Source organism: Aegilops tauschii, chromosome 3 (assembly GCF_002575655.3).
Source record: "Aegilops tauschii subsp. strangulata cultivar AL8/78 chromosome 3, Aet v6.0, whole genome shotgun sequence".
Lineage (NCBI taxonomy): Eukaryota > Viridiplantae > Streptophyta > Magnoliopsida > Poales > Poaceae > Aegilops > Aegilops tauschii.
This window is the reverse complement of record NC_053037.3, coordinates 21,930,750-21,937,879: the sequence shown is the minus strand read 5'-3', so window position 1 is coordinate 21,937,879 and position 7,130 is coordinate 21,930,750. Positions and strand designations below refer to the sequence as shown.

The 7,130-nt window shown below is 44.6% G+C and overlaps 1 long non-coding RNA gene across 1 annotated transcript; it reads right to left on the bottom strand.

Moving 5' to 3' along the window:
• Positions 1-920: 920 nt before the first annotated feature.
• On the bottom strand, positions 921-5,288 carry LOC141042234 (uncharacterized). The gene is made up of 4 exons (XR_012204090.1): positions 4,948-5,288; positions 2,848-2,922; positions 2,686-2,735; positions 921-2,595 (listed from the first exon to the last, which is right to left on the bottom strand). It is a non-coding gene; the product is annotated as an uncharacterized lncRNA (long non-coding RNA).
• Between the last annotated feature and the right edge of the window lie 1,842 nt (positions 5,289-7,130).

Here is a 7,130-nt window from a genome sequence, read left to right as displayed (position 1 = left end):
TTCATTTAAAAAAAGCATAATAGAACAACATGTATAACTGACATACCGTTAGTGGCTTTGATATCACAAAGATTAGCGACTCACAGGGCACGACCCAAGTACAGGTCATCAGCATCTGGTTGGGCTTGAGTCCGATGACTCATCCGTCTGTCACCTGACGTTGGGACCGAAATCCCACCGAAGGAAATCATGTCCTCCATCGTGGGCTCGACAAGGACGTGGCCACCTGCCATGTGCAAACTGATCCTCCCTCGGCATGTGCTGGCCCTCGTGTTGGTGTACGAGGTGAGTGAGACATGGACATCCTCTTGGGGCTCCCCACCGGTCTCGTCAAAGCTAGATGGGCTGAGTCCCCCACCCCACCGAGCGAAAAGGGTGTGGGCACCCACTACAAGAAATACATCAACTTGCGACCATCACTATTGGTCGCTGAAAGGTCATTATTTTTAATTTGTGACCTTTTTGTGACCAAAAAAAGAAGGTCAAAAGCTGGCAGTCGTAAACTAAAATTAACGACCTTCTTTGTGAGAAGGTCGTGGAACGCAACAACCAAAACAAAAGGTCATTGGTTCAACGACCTTCTGTTTTGGTCGCTAGCTGTCTGCGCCAGCCACGTCGGATCCGACGTGGCAAATTTGCGACCAAATGAAATGGTCGTTGGTTAAAATCAGCCCGGTCCAATTCGACCGTTTATATGGGCCAAGCCCAACAATTCAGCCTTTCTATATCGTTTTCCTGTGAATTTTGTGTGGGCTTCATGGTCCAAGCCCAACATTGCTGCCTTTTTTATTGTTGGCCCGTGGCCTTTTATTGTTTATTGATTTTCTATTTTCAGCCATTATATATTCAAGCTCGTCCCACTAGTCAGATGGGTCCCACTTGTCATGATCATCTCTCAAATTGGTCCCACATGTCAGAAATGTACAAATTTGACAGATTATTTTCATAAGTGGCCCCATTGGTCAAGTTTCCATTTTACAAGTTTTCAAATCACATACATAATCAAAAAGAACACATAAAATTCATCAAATATACCACTAAATAAATTTATTACAATCTTTACAACACATATATGCTACAATATGCTACTCTTCACTGAGTAGAACTTGACAGCTTCACACTTGCTGCACACTTCACACTTGAGCATCTGTAAAAGAGCAACAACCACAATTTTAAATCTCAATTGCAGTATAGGCCATATACACAAGCAGTTCAAAGTTGAAACAACATCAATTAAACACACGCGCACAGAAACATAGGAGTCAAAATGCAGTATTGGACCAGGACAAGGACACTCCTATTATCAAATCAACACACATAATGTGGGTGTCTCATGTGAGCATCATGTTGTGGTTTTATTAAACAATGATACAGCAACAGAATACAATATCTTCTATGCAAATTATGGTACTTGTAGCAAAACAGTTTGAAACAACAACTACACAATAAATTATAACAAGAGTGAGCTTGAATCAAACAGAAAAGGGAATAATTTCATGTTTAAAAGTTAAAACGTTTGCAAGATATCCCAACTCGCAAGTTCAAGAGGCATATTCCAGAAACTTGCATTAGGGCACTCTATAATAAGAGTAGCATTTGACTTGACACATGGAACATCGACACAAAATAACTATGGCTCAGTGTATGTACGGCGAGTTGTTGGTGTAGATGGTCCAGTTGATGAAGAGCTCTGACAACATGGCTCCGAGCAGCGCGAAGAGCGCACTGGAGGCGCAACTCCACCGAGAACAGCACTTAACTGAAACAACAAGAAATCGTCAGCCTCTACCCTCTAGTATGGTACCACATCCCCACAAAATCAGGAGGGCCAAAGTCACAAGCACGAAAGTAGGTTACAGCCAGGATCTATGACGATTTTCTACTATGCACTAGTATTGCTGGATAACTCGTCGAGCAAGACGAAATACAGACACGGGATCTGATGATGATACAGCACGGGCGACCACAATGATGAAAGGAGTAACCATTCCTTAGCAGCAAGCATAACTGGAAAAGATATTGAGGATTTTCCAGCAGCAAAGATTGACAGATTGCTGCTAGTGCATATTAGTATGATTCACACTAGAGCAACCATCCAATTTGATGAGCACATAAAAGTAATTTAAGTGGGCAAAGATCCCCCCCCTCCCCCACCCTAAATCTACAGGAACAGAAGAGCTACACTGCGTCAACGGACGCAACCGAGCTCACGTGTAGTAAGATCAAAGCAGAGGCATGCATGCATGCCAGCAAGAGGATTGCTCCTGCTAGATGCTGCTGCTGCCACAAACGCATGACACATTAGTTGCAGTACAAGCTATGCATCTAGATTCTGGGCTGAGATCCAACATGACATACATACAGTGAAGTGCAGATATGCAACTAGCAGGAAATCTACAATACTTGAGATATAGGTATGCAGCAAGAATAGTAGGCAATGCAATGATAGTATGAGAGCACTGTAGCTCTGGAAGTAAAAAGAACATAATGCAGCGATGTGCAAGTCACTGAACTTCATAGCAATAACCTGCCACATCTCAGCGCTTATGTACTTCAAGCTGTCAAAAGCATAGATGCAATATTAATCCTTGTCCTCTGCAACAATAGGGGATAAAACTGCATAAGCTTTGAATTTCCACCAAATAAGTTGGACAGAAAGTATAGCGGTGGGTAAGCTCAGGTTACCTGGGTTGTCGACCAGAGGTGCCTTCCACTTTGCCCATGCTCTTCAGGTTCTGATATTCAGAATACACAAAAATCTCACCTCAAAACTTGTAATACACATCGCTTCTTGTCTAAGCAAATAAACTACCTAGTCATATTGCCATGAGATAGTTCATGGTATACCTTTTGTTTCCATGGCCCCTTGAACTGGTTTGGAATGGTTGGAGTTGTCCATTTCCCATCTTATACAATCTGCACCTTCAAATAGAACAAATATATGTCAAACATAGATGAGCAAAAAATACCAACTACTCAACGAAAAAAGTAATGTGCAGATAGTACTCGAGCAAATCAAAGAGGAAGGAAACAAGACATCTGCTTTGCTAGCTAGGAGTGGGTAAACTGAAACATGAGCATGTTGGCCTAACATTGTCTTAACAGCCGGATGGGATGAAGTGTCGTTCTAAATAAAAGGAAAGCCGGTGGAGCGTCTAGTGCATCGTCCGATGCGCCTGCCTGCCTCGGAGATGATGGCAAGACTAGCGGACTTTGGCTGCCATCAATCAGTTGAGCCATAAGATTGGTTATTCTAGCAAGCATATTAATGTTTGAACGATTACTATGCAATTGACGCATTGATAAGGTTTTTACAACAAACATGTTGGCATCCTGAGGCTGGCATAGGCCGGATCTCCTTAGATGCGATCCAGACAGGGACAAGCAACAAGACCCCCACCCACTACTAAGAAGTAGAGTATCTAACAGAACTGCGAGATATGTAGCAAGCAAGCGGAGGCCGGCAATTCAGTTTGCCAGGAGCAGTAAAAGGTTGGATAAGAATTGGGAGGCCGGCAATTCAGTTCGCCAGGAGCAGTAACAGGTTGCATAAAAATTCAGTTCGCCAGGAGCAGTAACAAGGTGGAAATATTTCTTTCCCCGCCAGGCTGAAGAGTGTGTTGTTGTCGATCGAGCGAGGAAGAAGATGAACTCGCGAGAGGTTTTGTGCAGCCAAACTTGCGCAGCGTTTTCTGTTTGGTATTCCACGTCTTAAGCAAATTACAAAGACTGGTCTAACTAGCTCCTGGTCTGGCTGCTGTGATCCGCTTCTGTCGCTCCATCCAGCGACGGGATCAGTCAGAGGCCACGACCAGGAGGATAACAAACTACGGAGAGGCGCAGCTCTCCACTACCTGCATGCCCATGCATGCGTTTATTACAAAACAGAAAAGAACTAAATACGCTGCATGCAATGAGATTATCTAGGCTAACATTTCACCCCCTTAATCTCACTGCTCCATGCCGATCACCCCTAACCTCTGCCGCATCTCGATGAAGTGAACACGCCCAAGCGCCTTGGTCAGTGCATCGGCTAGCTGGTCTTGAGTTCCCACATGATCTATCTCCATCTGCTTCTTCTCCATGCAATCTCGCACGAAGTGAAACTTGATGTCTATGTGTTTGCTTCGATCATGGTGAACTGGGTTCTTGCTCAGGGCTATGGCTGACTTGTTATCGACCAAGAGCTTGAAGTGTGCTGGCGAGATTCCTGTGATATCCTCTAGCAGCCGGCTCAACCAAAGTCCCTGGCAAGTAGCAGCTGCGATCGCAACATATTCTGCTTCACAGGAGGAGAGGGCAGCGATCCTTTGCTTCCGAGAGCTCCAAGTCACCAGATTCTTTCCAAGGAAGAAGACGTGCCCAGAAGTGCTTTTCCGATCGCCAGCGTCTCCAGCATGGTCGCTGTCGCTGAATCCCAGTAGTTCAGCAGTTCCATGGCCTCTCTTGTAGCTGCACCCATAGTGTATTGTACCCTTAATGTATCGTAGAATCTGCTTGACTGCGGCCCAGTGGTGTATGCTTGGTTTTTCCATAAATCTGCTCACAATCCCCACTGAGTGTGCTATATCTGGCCTCGTGTTTACCAGGTAGCACAGGCTGCCAATTACTCTGCGATACAGTGTGGCGTCAAACAGATCGCCTTCATCTTCTTTCTTCAACTTGAGGCGACAGTCCATTGGCGTGTGACAACTGTTGCAGTTACTCATGTCTGCAATTTCCAGGATCTTGCTTGCATAACTCCTCTGACTCAATAGAAAAGAACTAAATACGCTGCATGCAATGAGATTATCTAGGCTAACAGAGTGGCAGGATACGGGATCAGGGGGCAAGGAATCCATCTATCTAGCCGTAGGGAGCGGCGGATCAGTAGGGGGCCGACGGAGATCCCACTGCGGCGGCCGGATCTCGAGGAACATAATAGAGGGGGGAGGAGGAGGGGGATACCTTGCCGTCGATGGCTAGCCAACGGTAGTCCTTGGACTGTGCTTGGCGACCTCCTCGAGGGTGAAGAGCTTGCCGGACAACAACATGGTCTCCTCCTCATCTCTCTCGGCTTCCCCTGGAGGACCAACATCGGAGCTGGGCGAGGACATACGGGTCGACGCGGGCGTCGTCGCGCAGCCAGTAGTAGTCTTCAACGCCCGCGAGCCTCCGTGGCGCCTTTCTGTCCACCAGCAGCGCGACCATCGCGGCGGAGGAGCTGAGGGCCGAATCCGCTGCGGCCGCCTCGCCTGCTTGAGCTTGACGGAGCCGTAGACAACTCTGACGCCAACGGCAGAGACCCTGGTCACCTGCAGAGCAACATCCATCGCCAGGTCGGTCAGTCAGCCAGATCTGATCCACGATGCCGCGGACGAATCATGAATCGGAGGAGAGGGGCACGTGGGTCGCTTATGAGGGCGGTGGGGGTGAGAGGAGGACGGTAGGATTCCCGCCGAAGGTCGCCAGGATTGGGCGCCGAAGGTGGTGGCGGCAAGGGACGAGTGCAGCGCTAGGGTTAACGCGCGAGAGAGGAGGGGTTGTGTGGGGTTCGCGAGAGAGGGGTTGGGTGGGGTTCGCGAGAGAGATGGGTTTTGCTGCCGTGGGATGGGATGGATGGACGGACGTATGGATGGACTGATGTTTGCCAGGTCATCGATCCAAGCCACAAGTGATTCCACCAATCAGAATTAAGCTTAGGTGGTTTTGTTTTTTTCATTTCTTTCTCTTATAATTTTCACCCTCTAATTCAGGGTGAACATTCAACATATTAACCACTTATAGTTTGCAAAAATGAACTAATAGTGTGCATATGTGTGTATCTTGCGATGACAAACAATGTTGATTTGGGGTGTGTTCACTTTCATTGCACAAAAGAGCCATTTTCCAGTTTTTGAGTGCCCAAAATAAGTTTTTTTGTGAAGAATCTACCATATATTTGTTGCAAAATTGAACCAAATCATTTTCCTAAAATATTTGGCCAGATTTAATGTATAATTGACCAAATGGTTGGGTGTGAAAAGCTTTGATTCACCTCTGGTGAAAAACACAAATTTCCGTCGATCCAGCTGGAACCGGGTCAAGTTTAGACTGCAGCTGCCTTATAATTTGCTCTATATTTTTTCCAAAAATCATTTCTAGGTACATAAGTATCTATTTAATCAGAGAAACACCAAAAAAATTCCAAGATTCAACCACTAGCTAGGAACGGTCATGCCCGCCGTTTTGACCGCATTTTGAAACGGGCATAAAAAAATCAAAAAATTGGAAAACCTTCGCATTGTGTCATTGTATGTGACCAAGTTACCAGGAAAAATAATAAACTTGTAATACGACAATTATTTTAAAGAGGTGTTCTCAGAAAGGAGCTATCATGTGTGAATATTCATGGCTTTCAAGCCAAATGATCAATCTTATGGCCACATTAATGGCATAGTCTGTTCAAATGATCTCATATTCTGCACAAGGGTGCATCCTTGAATGGCAAACAATGTTGCCTAAGGGAGTTTTCATTTTCTTTGTACGAAAAATTCATTTTTCATTTTTTGAATGCCCAAAATGAGTTTTTTTGAAGAATCTACCATATATTTGTTGCAAAATTGTACCAAATAAATTTTATAAAATATTAGGACACATTTAATGCACAATTGACCAAATAGTTGGGTGTCAAAAGTTTCGACCCACCTCTGGTGAAAAAGACAAATTTCCGCTGATCCAGTTGGAAGTGGGTCAAGTTTGAACTGCAGCTGCCTTATAATTTGCTCTTTATTTTTTCCAAAAATCATTTGTAGTTACATAAGTTTCTTTTTAATCAGAGAAGCAAAAAAAAATTCCAAGATTCAACCACTAGCTGGGAACGGTCATGCCCACCATTTTGACCGCATTTTGAAACGGGCATAAAAATATCGAAAAAAATCAAAAAATTGGAAAACCTTCGCATTGTGTCATTATATGTGACCAAGTTATCAGAAAAAATAATAAACTTATAATACGGCAATTCTTTAAAAAGAAGTGTTCTTAAAAATGAGCTATCATGTGTGAATATTCATGGCTTTCAAGCCAAATGATCAATCTTATGGCCACATTCATGGCATAGTTTCTTAAAATGATCTCATATTATCCACAAGGGTGAATCTTGGAATGTCAAA